The sequence below is a fragment of the Gossypium raimondii genome, chromosome 6 (genome assembly GCF_025698545.1).
Source record: "Gossypium raimondii isolate GPD5lz chromosome 6, ASM2569854v1, whole genome shotgun sequence".
Taxonomy (NCBI): domain Eukaryota; kingdom Viridiplantae; phylum Streptophyta; class Magnoliopsida; order Malvales; family Malvaceae; genus Gossypium; species Gossypium raimondii.
Genome location: NC_068570.1, coordinates 40,412,320 through 40,426,421, shown reverse-complemented (window position 1 = coordinate 40,426,421; position 14,102 = coordinate 40,412,320). Strand labels below are relative to the sequence as shown.

The 14,102-nt window shown below is 35.3% G+C and overlaps 2 long non-coding RNA genes across 2 annotated transcripts; one reads left to right on the top strand and one right to left on the bottom strand.

Annotated features, from left to right (window-relative positions):
* Positions 1–1,029: 1,029 nt before the first annotated feature.
* On the bottom strand, positions 1,030–2,413 carry LOC105773769 (uncharacterized). The gene is made up of 2 exons (XR_001127154.2): positions 1,817–2,413; positions 1,030–1,743 (listed from the first exon to the last, which is right to left on the bottom strand). It is a non-coding gene; the product is annotated as an uncharacterized LOC105773769 (long non-coding RNA).
* On the top strand, positions 2,187–3,333 carry LOC128041803 (uncharacterized). Its single transcript, XR_008196654.1, has 2 exons — positions 2,187–2,331; positions 2,412–3,333. It is a non-coding gene; the product is annotated as an uncharacterized LOC128041803 (long non-coding RNA).
* The last annotated feature ends 10,769 nt before the right edge of the window (positions 3,334–14,102 follow it).

The following is a 14,102-nucleotide window of genomic DNA, read 5'->3' as shown; positions in this document are numbered from 1 at the left end:
AAATACTACCCAAAGATCACCCCAAGAACTCCTCCTGATAAGCACCTTGTTGTAATCCTCTTCATATTGGAAACGAACAAGGTAATAGTCATTCTCTAAGTCCATTACTTGAAATGGATTCCTAAGGCTCCACATTGACGACACCTTATTGAGTAAATTAAACCCAATCCTTCTACCCAAAAGTTTGACGATAATTGTTTTCACCATATTCCTCTCGATATATTTTTAGACTCGATCAGGGAAAGTAATAGATGGTACACCTTCTACTATCTCTGTGGTCTCGTCTCCCTGCTGAAGATGAAAATCCTCATCCATTTTATCAACTTCAAACGACCTCGATGAATTCTCCAACAATTTTGATTTGTACGAAGCCTTAGACTCACTCAAAGATTGGACCTTCCTACCATTCTCATCCACCATCGGATCATCCGTATCCAGTGGTATTTTTGGTCTCCTCCTTACTCTCTTCGTTGCCCGACCAATGCCATTATTGGAACCTACTATATTCACATCCCCCACAAAGGCCAACGTCGACAGCATCTCGCTTATCCTTGTTCAAAGTGTTATTGTTTTCTTTTACAATAATTCAATCTTTAACCATATATGAAATACCATATGATTCTTGTTTTCCTATTAATTTCTTATGAAATTGAAGTTTTAATATTTGGGTTATTTGATTTTGTTAGCTTTTTGTCTTATATTTGTTTTATTTGTTTCGTTTTAAAATAACTTATGAGTTATTTAATTTATGGTACTTTTATTATTTAAAATAAAAATCTAATAAAAGCGATATGTGGCACTATATAATTGGAACAAGTGTCAACTTGTATCAGAAATTAATACAGTTAGTCAAAGGTGCTACAAATATAGATGGAATAAAAAGTTCAGATACCATATTAGACAAATAGAAAGTGTAAGTACCACATTGAAAGATTTGATAAAGTACAGAGGTGTTTCTGCCATTAACCCAAAAATTAATTAAGCCTCTCCAATAAAAATGTACTGAGTTAAGCCCTCAAACGTTAAATATTAATCAAGGAAGCCCTTTTACCAACAATATTTGCCTTTGACCATTAAAATGTTAACGTGATCGTTAACAGCTGCTGAATATTAGAGGTCAACTATTCCTGTTAAAAAGTTTGCATATCTAGCTAATCTATTTGTGTATAAATACACCAGATTGGTGTTCATTCATATCAAGCAATAATAATTTCACATGTTTTCATAAGTATTCTTTCATCGTATCAGTCGCTAATTAGTTACCTGGGCTGCTTTCGTTGTTTTCGATGAATCTTGTTTCTCCAGCTGTGTCTACCAATCAGGTCACTTCACCGACCTCTGCTCCTCAGCCCTCCTCTTCTCCTGCCCTTGATGAAAGTCAGTTCTGTCGAGTGGTTCAATCATTTCCCAAACATGACACTATTAAACTTACCGACAAAACATTCGTTCAGTGGCAACACCAGCTAACGCTTATTATCGAAGCCTATGGGCTTACCGATTATATACACGAGATGATCTCTGCCCCATCTAAGTTTGTTCACGATGCTGAAGGGAAGTCGATTCCTAATTCTATTTTTCTTTTGTTTCAACAGCAAGAAAAATTGCTTACTTCTTGGCTCTTATCCACGATCAGTGGAGAGTTTTTGTCCTCTTTTACAGGAACTACTACGGCTCACGATGTCTGGAGTAAAGCATGCAGTCTTTTCGGCGCAACGTCCAGTGCCAAGATTTCTCAAACATGAGCTTCATTCGATCAAGAAAGGTTATCAGTCTGTAAAAGAATACCTGGGTCAAATCAAGAAATTTTGTGACTTACTTGATGCGTCTGGTTATCCTGTCTCGGCTGAAGAACAGACAAACATCGTTCTTATGGGTCTTTCGCAGGATTTTGACTCCGTCGTCACTGTAACATCTTTTTCACTGGAACCCCTGGCATTAGATCAGCTTATCGAAATTTTGCTCGAATGTGAAAGGCGGCAACAATGATTTGTGACGTAGGTTCTTCCCCAAGCCAATCTGGTCCAACAGTCTTCCTCATCTGGTTCCACGTTAAGGGTTTCTGTTAGTACACCATCTAGCTCAAGTGTCATCAATTCATTTGCTCTTAGAAATCATGGGTCGTTTCATGGTCGTGGCCGACCTTAATGTCAGATTTACGGATGGATCAGGGACCTGGCTCAACGATGCTACTATCACTTTGATCGATCTGTTGGTGGTCCCCCTGTCTCTACATTCGGTACTTCATCGTTGGGTTTTGGCTCTCATTCGACATTTTTCCCTGCATCATTGGCATTTTCTTCTCAACCTCAGCATTTGGGGAGAGGATCGGTGGTTGTCCCTAATTTTTTCTCTCCATCAAAATATCCATCTAATTTTGGGTCCTTTTTCACTGACCCGAATGTTCCTCCTAGGTCATCAAGTGGGCCACGTATTTGTGGGCTGTCAACTCCTGATCATACTACTCATAGGCCTGTCCGTATAGGCTCAAGTGTTCCTGCCGCTCACCTGCGTCTTGGTCCTCCAAAGCTTCATTAGTTAGGCCTGCTGCTGGGTTAGAAGACCAAGGTGCATCTGGTTCAGACATATAGCCCAGAAACTATGATAAGCCTTATATTCCTCTCCTGGTCAATTCCGTTGCACCCACCACGTGGTATCCTGATTTGTGCGCCTCTAACCACTTCTGTCAAGAGGCAACCTCGTTATATAATTCCATCGGTTATTCAAGTAGTATTTCTCTCCGTATGGGTGATGGTACAAGTGCTAAAATTGAAAGTTTGGGTCATTGTTAAATTGCCACTACTCTAAAAATTCTCCATTTAAATAATGTTTTACATGTGCCTAAAATTCAGAAAAACTTGTTATTTGTCTCGCAATTTGCACAGAAAAATAATTTTTATTTCGAATTTCATTCGTTTCACTGTCTTGTTAAGGATTAAAGACTCAGGAAATATTATTACGGAGGCACACACATGAAGGGCTATATCGATTCTCTCCGGGTCAAAATCAATCTGTTCTGAATGCGAAGTCAACTGTTCTCACTACTGAACTATGGCATAGAAGACTTGACCATCCTTCATCCACGGTTGTTAACTCTGTTTTGAAAGCTTGTAATATTTCTGTTCCAAGTAATAAAATTTCCCGCATATGTACAGCTTGTCAACAGGGAAAATCTCACAAATTTCCTTTTTCACCTTCTAGTAATACTTTACTTGTCCATTTGAACTTCTTGTTTTGGACTTATGGGGTCCAGCTGCTATCAATTGTGGAAATGATTGGTACTACATTGCTTTTATTGATGTTTTTAGTCGGTTCACTTGGATATTTCTTATTCAACGTAAATCACAAGCTCTTGATTATTTCATTCAGTTTCGGATGATGGTTAAGACACAGCTTATCAAACAGTTTCAAAGTGATTGAGGAGGGAAGTTCCGTTTATTCACGTCCTTCCTATCTCAACATGGCATCATACACTGTGTCACTTATCCTTATACATCCGAACAGAATGGAATTGTCGAAAGGAAACATCGCCACATTATTGAAGTTGGCCTCATGTTGCTTGCACAAGCACATCTACCACTGAAATATTGGGGTTTTGCTTTTATGTGTGCAGTTCATTTAATCAATAGATTACCCACTCCTGTTTTGCACCATCAGTCCCCGTACTCGATTTTGTATGGCACCTTCCCGACATACAACCATCTTCAGGTATTTAGATGTTGTTGCTACCCATATCTCCGGCCATACAATCATCACAAACTTGAATTTCATTTTGAACCTTGTACGTTCTTAGGCTACAGTTCACAGCACAAAAGCTACCAGTGCCTTACCTCTGATGGCCGAATATTTGTGTCCCGACATGTGGTGTTTGATGAGAGTAGGTTTCTTTTTCCCGAGAAGAACCTGCCTATTTCTCCAACAACAAGTCATATCACTACTTATTTTCCTCTTGTTCAACCAAGGTGCTCCAAGTCCTCAAATGTTGCCCCTTCCCACAGTCCACGACCCTCATCTCCTTCTCTGTCGGCCCGTACTCTTGAATCTCCCCTTACAACTCATGACAATGACCACCAGAGTTTAGATGATGTCACCTACTCTCCCACACCAGTATTCTCTGCTAGGCTGGTTGATCATTCGCCTCTAGTGGAAAATACACAACCTATGGTTACTAGATCGAAGGCTGGTATTTTTAAACCAAAAGTACTCGTAGCTGAGTTGTGTGAATAAGAATCGCATACTATAGATGATGCTTTTGCTTCTACAGAATAGAAAAAGGTCGCTCAAGATGAGTATGATGCTCTCATTCAGATTCGCACTTAGAGCTTGGTTCCCCTACCACCAGGTCAGAAAGCGATTGGTTGCAAATGGTTATTTATAAAAATCAAACGGCATTCCGATGGTACTATGGCTCGTCGAAAGGGTCGATTGGTTGTAAAAAGATGTTCCCAGATGCATGGGTGTAATTTTCATGAGACATTTAGTCCTGTTGTTAAACCTGCCACTATACGCACCATCCTCTCCATTGCTATCACTAAAGGTTGGTCATTACGACAAGTCGATGTGAACAACACTTTTCTAAATGGGGATCTCATTAAAGAGGTCTATATGCAGCAGCCTCTCGGGTATGTTCAAACTAATTCCAGTGGTCAAACCCTTGTCTGTTGCTTACACAAAACGTTATATGGTATTCGACAAGCCCCACGAGCGTGGTTTGATAAGTTAAAAGGATTCCTTATTTCTAGTGGTTTTGTTCTCTCGAAATCTGATGCTTCATTATTCATTCAAATTACTGACGCTTTTCGCATGTATGTTCTGGTATATGTTGATGATATAATTACTATAGGAGATTCTTTTTTAGAGATTGACACATTTGTTCATCGTCTTCACTCTGAATTTTCTCTCAAAGATTTAGGGCCACTTCATTATTTTTTAGGTGTTGAAGTGCATCGGTCTTCTGCTGGGGAGCTCTACTTGTGTCAAAAGAAATACATTCTTGACCTTCTTGATCGGTGTCGTATGATTCAAGCCAAAGGTGTTCCAACACCCATAGTCAGTTCCTCTTTTCTGTCTAAGATTGAGAGCACTCTGCTTGATGATCCTCGAGAGTATCGTAGTCTTGCAGGTGCATTACAGTATGCTATTCTAACTCTTCCTGACATAGCTTATGCCGTTAACTGCATATGTCAGTTTATGCATGCTCCAACCGATGTCCACTTGGTTGCTCTAAAATGCATCTTGCGCTATCTCCGTGCCATTGTTGACTATGGATGACATTTACGATCGTCTGCTAGGTTGTCTCTGGTAGGCTATGTAGATGTGAATTGGGGGCTCGATTTTGATGATCGTCGTTCCACTACCAGGTATTATGTGTATTTTGGCGGCAATCATGTCTCTTGATGTTCCAAGAAGCAGCAAGTTGTGTCTCAATCCACGGCTAAAGCTGAATATCGTGGGTTAGCTGTTGCAGCTGATGATGTTACATGGTTAGAATCTTTGTTGAAAGAACTTTGGTGTGAGTCTGTTGATACACCGACCATTTGGTGTGATAACTCTAGTGCAGTTGCAGTTGTGGCAAATCCTGTTCTACATTCAAAATTCAAACATGTTGAGCTTGACCTGTTCTTTGTTCGAGAGAAAGTCGCAAATGGTTCCCTTATAGTTGGCGAGGTTCCTACCTGCGATCAAGTCGCAGATGTTCTTACTAAGCCATTGTTTGCCTCTAAATTTTTTCGCCTTCGACACCTTCTTCGAGTTTCAGAATTTGGGTAGTTAGGTGAATATTAGAGGTTGTAAAGCTGTTAGTTTGTTACAACTATTTCTGTTAAACAGTTTGCATATCTAGCTGATCTATTTGTGTATAAATATATCACCTTGGTGTTCATTCAGGTCAAGCAATAATAAAAATTCAAAAATAAAAATATTTTAAATTATTTAAAAATTATAATTCTAGAATGAAGTTGGACAAATAGTTGTCTAAGATCATTTGAACTGGACAATCATTTGTCTAGGTTAATTTTGAATGTAATTTTTAAATTTTAAAAATTAAAATTTGTAAAATATTATAAAAATATTAAATAACTTTACAAATATTGTTTTTTGAAAAAATTAAGATCTTTTGATGTATTTTGAAAGTTCAAGTACCCAATTGAGTGGGAAAGAAAATAAGGGTTTAATTGCATTTCTTGAAGAAGTTTGAGAGTATTTTGATACATTTTAAAATTTAAATGCTCAATTGAGTGTAAAAAAAAGTGGGATTTAATTGTTTGTTTTTTGAAAAAATTTGAGGATTTTTAAAATATTGTTGTTATGTTCAAATTCATCCAAATTTATTTAATATTTTATAACTTTTAGTAATAATACTTTACAAATTTCTATTTTTTCAAAAAAATATTTTTTTATAAATTAAAATTACATCAAGTATGCCTTAAAATTTTTAAATAATTTAAAATAAGTTTTATTTTAAAAAATTAATTATTTTTTACTGATATGTACCGCCAACCATTACCTTAGCTTTTAAACGATTAAAGACGAAAATGGGTGGTTAAAAATTTTAATTAATTAATTTATAACATTTAAAAGATTAATTGAGTGTGTTTTTCTCAAATGAGCTTAATTAATTCTTTTGGTCAAATTTCAGGGTGCGTTGGTTCGCTGTATTGGATTAGAGGTGTATTAGATTAGAGGTGTATTGGATTAGAGGTGTAATAGCTAATCCACTGTTTGGTTGAATGTAATGGAATAGAGGCGTAATAGTAATCTTGTGTTTGGTTTAATGGAATAGAGGTGTAATAGCATAATGGAAAAACTAAAATGACTAGAATACCCTTAGCATAAAATTGTTTTGGTAAATGATTATTGTTATTGTTATTTAAATTTTAATAAGATTATTATTATCGATAATAAATATTTTAATCATATTTAAACATAATTATAATTAAATATATTTTAATTAAAATATATAATTTAATAAAATTCTTATAATTAGCAGAAAATTGTTTTGGTAAATGATTATTGTTAATGTTATTTAAATTTTAATAAGATTATTATTATCAGTAATAAATATTTTAATCATATTTAAACATAATTATTATTAAATATATTTTAATTAAAATATATAATTTAATAAAATTCTTATAATTAGCAGAAATTTGTTTTGGTAAATTATTATTGTTATTGTTATTTAAATTTTAATAAGATTATTAATATCAATAATAAATAATTTAATCATATTTAAACATAATTATTATTAAATACATTATAATTTTGGTATATAATTTAATAAAATTCTTAATAATTCATATTCTTATATGAATTTACTCAAATCATAATATATGATACTAAATAAAAATTTGAAATAATTAATATTAAATATATTTTAATTAAAATATTTGATTTAATACAATTTAAAATAATTATTATTAAATATAATTTCATAAAATGTTCTTATGAATTTACTAAAATCAATATATAACTTGAGAATTATTTTCGCATAAACATAATTAACTTATACTAAGAAAAGTTAGATGAAAATGAAATTGTACATCATAATCCATATGTTATATAGTTTTACAACATCAAAAGTTTGAACATTGATATTTAATGGTGAGAAAGAAATCTTGACCCATTCCAATCAGACAATGAAGGTAAACTAAAGAAAACGATCATTTGATTTGGATGATCGAAATTTTACTCAAAGCATCATACTGCGATCGTCGGTTAAACCTTCAATTGACCATAAGGCTGACTATAAATTTGAAGCTTTCTCTTCCATCTTCTCTTCTGACTTCTGCTGAACTACCACCTCGGAGGCAATACTCCTACTGATTTTATCGCCAACAGCCTGGATTTTTTCCCCCAACAAGGTGGCAGCCTCCTCAAATGAAGAATACACATTATCACGAGCATCAGATTTCTTCTTTCTCTTGTTTGAAGATGAGGAACCCCCTTGGTCTCTATCTCCTCGGGATCCGTACCAAAAACATCCATGTCGTCTAAAGAGACGTCAGCTTCGCAGTCATAGAATGTGTTTCTCTCTTCATTCATATCTGTAGTACGTTCATCCTCGGCATGTATTTCTTCAAGAACATCAAGTTTGTTTGAGCGTCTTTCCGATCGCCGATCTCTTGTGTTTATGGCAGTTAGCTGGTCGTAGTAAGGGAAAGAACGATGTCTGAACTGAGAGGCTTCTTTGTGACTCTAAAAAAAAAACGAGGAAATCATATTAGTTATAAGTTTTGTAAAAACAAATAAATACTTGAAATACATTTTACCTTAACATAGGATTCTAAATCGCATCTTGACAACAACGAGTGCCTATGCTCGTCCCAACCAAAACATTGTTGTTCGACCATTAAGCATGTCGTGAGCAATGACCATTCCTTTTAGGCACCTAATCCGAGATTCAATATTTGGTCTCGCCTTCAACATTGCTCTTGGTAAAGCCTTTTCTAGCATTTTCTCTAGCTCGTTCAAATAAGCGGCTTTGAACTCGGTATCGACATTAAATGTTCCTACATTGTGCAAATCCACCATGCAAGAAACCAAGGTGCATCCTCTTCGGAACCCATTTTCTTTTGCTTCCTCGAGAAGCTTGAGAAGAAGCACCGTTCTTTGGAACACGACATATTGTTCTTAAGAAAAAAATAAATTAACATTATTTACTATTTTGAATATCATGAATCAAAAGGTGAACAGTTTATAATATTATATCGGTAGTTCAATACTAAATTTAAATTTATAAAGCATGCTGAATGAAAAGATAATTAAATTATAATTCAACAAAGTTTAGTACAATGCAGAATTGTAATCAAAGACCACCAAAGTTTCATAAACTAGATACATAAAATAACATCAACAAATCAATTCAAACTCAAATTGTCCCTAAACCTAACTAATTTCTAGATGCTTGCCATTCATCGAACATTTGGTTGGCTAGTTCCATCCTCTAAGTAGCCCAAGCATCCGATGGATGAATATTTGTGATATTCGGTTCATCGTCATCCACCATATTAGTAGGTAATCCTTCTCCCACCTCCGCCTCAATGGGATCAGTACTCATATTGGTTCGAATAAAATTATGGAGCAAACAACATGCAATAATAATTCTATTGTGCACCCTGACAGGATAAAACGATGGACTCCTAAGTATTCCCCATCTAAGTTTTAATAAGCCAAAGCATCTTTCAATGACATTACGTCTTTGAGGCATGTTTCATATTAAAAACTCTTACGGAGAACTTGGTGATAACCACGACGCCACTCGTTCAGATGATATCGCTGTCCTCTAAATGGTGCAAGAAATCCCTCACAATTTGTGTATCCAGCATCAACTAGACAATAACAACCTATAAAATTTTTTTTTATAAAATGATTAAATCCCTCACAGTTGTATCTTAATGAATAATTCAAATTCATCTAACTATACACTTTACCGTGAGGAACTTTGAGTCCATGTCTTCTGCTAATGGCATCTCGAAGCACCCGTCCATCGGCAACTGAACCTTCCCAGCCAGGAAGAACATAAACAAATTGCATCTCAGGTGTACAAACACCTAGCATATTTGTTGCTATGTCACCTTTTCGGGTTCGATATCTAGGTTTATCAACTGTTGGCACCCTAATCTTGATGTGGGTTCCATCAAGAGCACCTAAGCAATTCTGTGTGATGTGGGTGACAAAGCCTTGAGAAGCCGGTAGGCATCCAACGGAATAACACCCGCCTGTGAGTACAATGCTGTGTGATGTGGTGCAGGAAAGTGAAATACCCGATCGGTCGGGGGTCGGAACAAAAGCAAAACCAGTAAACCTCAACAGAGCAGTGTAATAATGATAGCAAAGTTCTCACAAAAATAACCAAAATAAATAAATAAATAGAAATTCACAAAGACCATCTGGATAGAAAGAAGAAAGTGAATATAAAAATCCCATTTCTTGGAATAAATTGATAGCCAAAGATACTGCATTAAGCTATTAAAGAAATACTGAAAAACAAAAAATCCCAATTCTTTTTTCTTTGGCTCAGCAAAAAAACCCCATCCATAGATTCTTAAACTTTTAATAGAAAACCCTTCTAAAATCACGAGTTCGAATAATACTGCATTTAGCCAAGTAGAGAAAAGAATCATTTATATGAAAGCTACTGGCTTTACTACTACTTATTTGTGATATCTAGCTATGTAATACAACAAGTTGTGTAAGATTGCAGTGCCATGAACACGGTTGACTCTGAATAAACCACAGACTATTTAGGCTTTGAATAGGCTAATATGTTTGCCAAAAATCTTCCATGTCAAATTAAAAATGGCAATGTAACAATCTCATGCTAATTTCATTGAAAATATTGGCCTTTGTATTGAGCTAACCACTAATTACTGTCCACCTCTCATTACATCTCTTGCCTTCCTCCTGTATATGTTTTTTTTTTCTTTTTTATTGCAGAAATCTGGTTGAATTCTAGAATTGTTACTTTGTTTTGGCCGTTCAAATCAAGGTTCTACATCTGGGTAAACATGGAGGTTATTCATCAGATGGATCTAATTCATTTTTTGGCTCAAACAAGTATTGAATAGCAGGATTGAATCTTTCTAAGGTCCTTTCCTGCAAATAAAATAGCAGGATTGAGTTAAGAAGTATTTGCAGGAAATGACCTTAGAAAGATTCAATACTTGTGGTTTTATGAACCGTTCAACCTAAAGATATACATGGACACCCTAATCCAGTTCAAAAACTTAAGCTAGAAAGTGGAAACACCATAATTGGATTTTTTTTAAGTCAATAGAGTATTTAGAGAACAAAGAAGACCAGTTCCATTGCAATGTATAATGGGACATAGTGATCGAAGAATGAGTCATTCACATTTCTTTAGAAAACAGTAATTCATTACAGCCTTGGCAAATCTTTCATCTGTTTCCATTTTTAAAAATGGAATTAAAGAATGAAAATGATAATGGACCTGCAGTGTGGCTAGAATCTATAAATAGACATGCTTTCGAACTAGATTTCTCACCCCTCATAAACTAACAATTCTTAGAAGAATCTAATCGAGCTTAGGTTTGGTACTTACAGCAATGAAAGGTGTTCAATTCCTTGTAGCATTTGTGCTCTTGGCTTTGGCTTCTAAACTTGTCTCAGCTTCAGATCCAAGCCCTCTTCAGGACCTTTGTGTAGCAATTAATGATACTAAAGATGGTGGTGTGTTCTTTGCAATATATTTGTTTCGACTCTTAATAATACTTCTTCTTTGCATTTACGCAGTTTTTGTTAATGGCAAGTTCTGCAAGGACCCAAAGCTTGCCAAAGCAGAAGACTTCTACCTTTCAGGGCTCAACATTCCAGAGTTAGAGGTTTTCTATAACCTAAGTTTTCTAGAGTTCCATCTTTCTTATTCGTTTGTTCAGCTCTAATTCTTTTAATTGCTATTGTTTTCTACCCTAAACTAAAAGATCATGGAAAAGGAATCTATGTGTCATATGCAACAAAAAGATTAAGAAAATGGCTCAATGAAACAAATATCTGCCCCTAACAATACAAAATATTTAATTTCATGTTTATTTGAGAATTTATACTAAAATCAAGCATATTTTGCTTATATTCTAATGAAAATGCTAATCAGCCTCGAGACAATGGATTGAAAGAATAACATCATGAAAACAAATGCAAAACCAACCTTGCAAATCAAAAGGTCTTCTGTCTTTAAAGAATTTTCCTTCTAGCTCCTCCCGAAAGGAAATAAGATAACTTTCTCACACCTGACGGAAGGTAAACAGCAAGACAATAAAATTAAGAGAAAAGCAACGTCTTAAAGATGAGTCATATAGCAATGAAAAGGCCTATAAGTGAAAGGGAGCAAAAGAGAAAAGCAACGCAGTTAGACTTTTTTTCTTGTTCTTGACTTTTTTTTAAGCTGGGTGAAATTTTCACTTCTTGTTTGCCTACTTATTTTATTGGGAAAAAGGAAGGAACTTGTTTACTTTGTATTATTCATTTATTACTGCCTTGCCCTTCATGATTAGCATAGTACGTAAAGGCCATTTTACAATTTGATTGAGGTTGAGCTTGTTATGTTGGATCCGCTGGTTTTGGTAGACTTGTCAAATGTTTGATTCCTCCTCTCGAGCTCCATGTTAAAATTATTCTCGACAAAGTTATTTTGAACTTAATGCGGGCCTTGCACAATATTAGGAAAAGGTATTGTTGATATTGCGGATCAAGCTTATTTTAGCCACCTATTGCACATCGGCTTGGTTAGTGTTATATTTTTCTACCGCGCCATGCATTATATTAAAAAATTATTCTTCATGATCAATATTTTCTAATGCTTTTCAACTTCAATTAGACTTCTCCTTGAGATATGATTTTTCCGTTAAAATAACTAAAGCATGGTAAATACGCTTAGAAAGAAAAACAATGGGAGAATATCTTCCTGAAATTGTTAGTTGAAAGCGACTTAGAAATTTCGCATCTGGTTGTAATTTTAGCAAAAGATATAGTTGAATTTAACAAAATCAATCGCATGATAAAATGTGGTTCTTGAGATCCAAAACAAAAAGGAATGTTTATGTTTTCCTAGAGAGGCATAGTTTTGGGTGACAAAGCCTTGAGAAGCCGGTAGGCATCCAAGGGAATAACACCTTTGTGAGTACAATCTTTGTGTGATGTGGTGCGGAAAGTGAAATACCCGATCGGTAGGGGTCGGAACAAAAGCAAAACCAGTAAACCTCAACAGAGCAGTGTAATAATGATAGCAAAGTTCTCACAAAAATAACCAAAATAAATAAATAAATAGAAATTCACAAAGACCATCTGGATAGAAAGAAGAAAGTGAATATAAAAATCCCATTTCTTGGAATAAATTGATAGCCAAAGATACTGCATTAAGCTATTAAAGAAATACTGAAAAACAAAAAATCCCAATTCTTTTTTCTTTGGCTCAGCAAAAAAACCCCATCCATAGATTCTTAAACTTTTAATAGAAAACCCTTCTAAAATCACGAGTTCGAATAATCGCATTTAGCCAAGTAGAAAAAGAATCATTTATATGAAAGCTACTGGCTTTACTACTACTTATTTGCGATATCTAGCTATGTAATACAGCAAGTTGTGTAAGATTGCAGTGCCATGAACACGGTTGACTCTGAATAAACCACAGACTATTTAGGCTTTGAATAGGCTAATATGTTTGCCTAAAATCTTCCATGTCAAATTAAAAATGGCAATGTAACAATCTCATGCTAATTTCATTGAAAATATTGGCCTTTGTATTGAGCTAACCACTAATTACAGTCCACCTCTCATTACATCTCTTGCGTTCCTCCTGTATATGTTTTTTTTCTTTTTTATTGCAGAAATCTGGTTGAATTCTAGAATTGTTACTTTGTTTTGGCCGTTCAAATCAAGGTTCTACATCTGGGTAAACATGGAGGTTATTCATCAGATGGATCTAATTCATTTTTTGGCTCAAACATACCCAACGAGCCACAACTTCCACACCAAACTGTAAATTTACAAGGTCTAGTAGGTTTCTGGTGGCTGGTTTTGTTGGAATAACCGAAGTTGCCGGATTTTCCAGTAAAAATCAAAACAAAAATTCCTAACAGTTGGGATGGAAAGAGACAGTGAAGAAGCACTTACCGAAACAATGGGGCGGAGACCTGAGTCGGTTGAGGGTGGAGGTGAATTCGCTCGCAGGTTCTGTTTGATGTTGGGAGGGAGAGGCTGGAGATGGATTTCAAGTTGGGAGGGCAAATTAGGGTGTGAGATGTAAAACGGCTGTAAACTGAGGAGAAGGCAGGGATTGAAAAACAGAGAATTTCGGGGATTAGGAAAGTAACGGATTAGAGGGGGATTAGCAATACATTGAACCAAACGGCAGATTAGAGGGGGATTAGGTGGGGCCCACCGATTAGGGGTGTATTGGCATAGCCAATACACCAAACCAAACATGGTGTCAGGGTTATCAACCTTTAAGCCTTCGATAATTCGTTTTACTAATTTATTATTAGTTAGTCAACTCAAATTGGAAAATACTAGTAAAAGTAATAATTTTATATTAATATGCATGAAAAGTAAATTGAAGAAAACGTTTTGGAGTATGGACTTCACTTCAA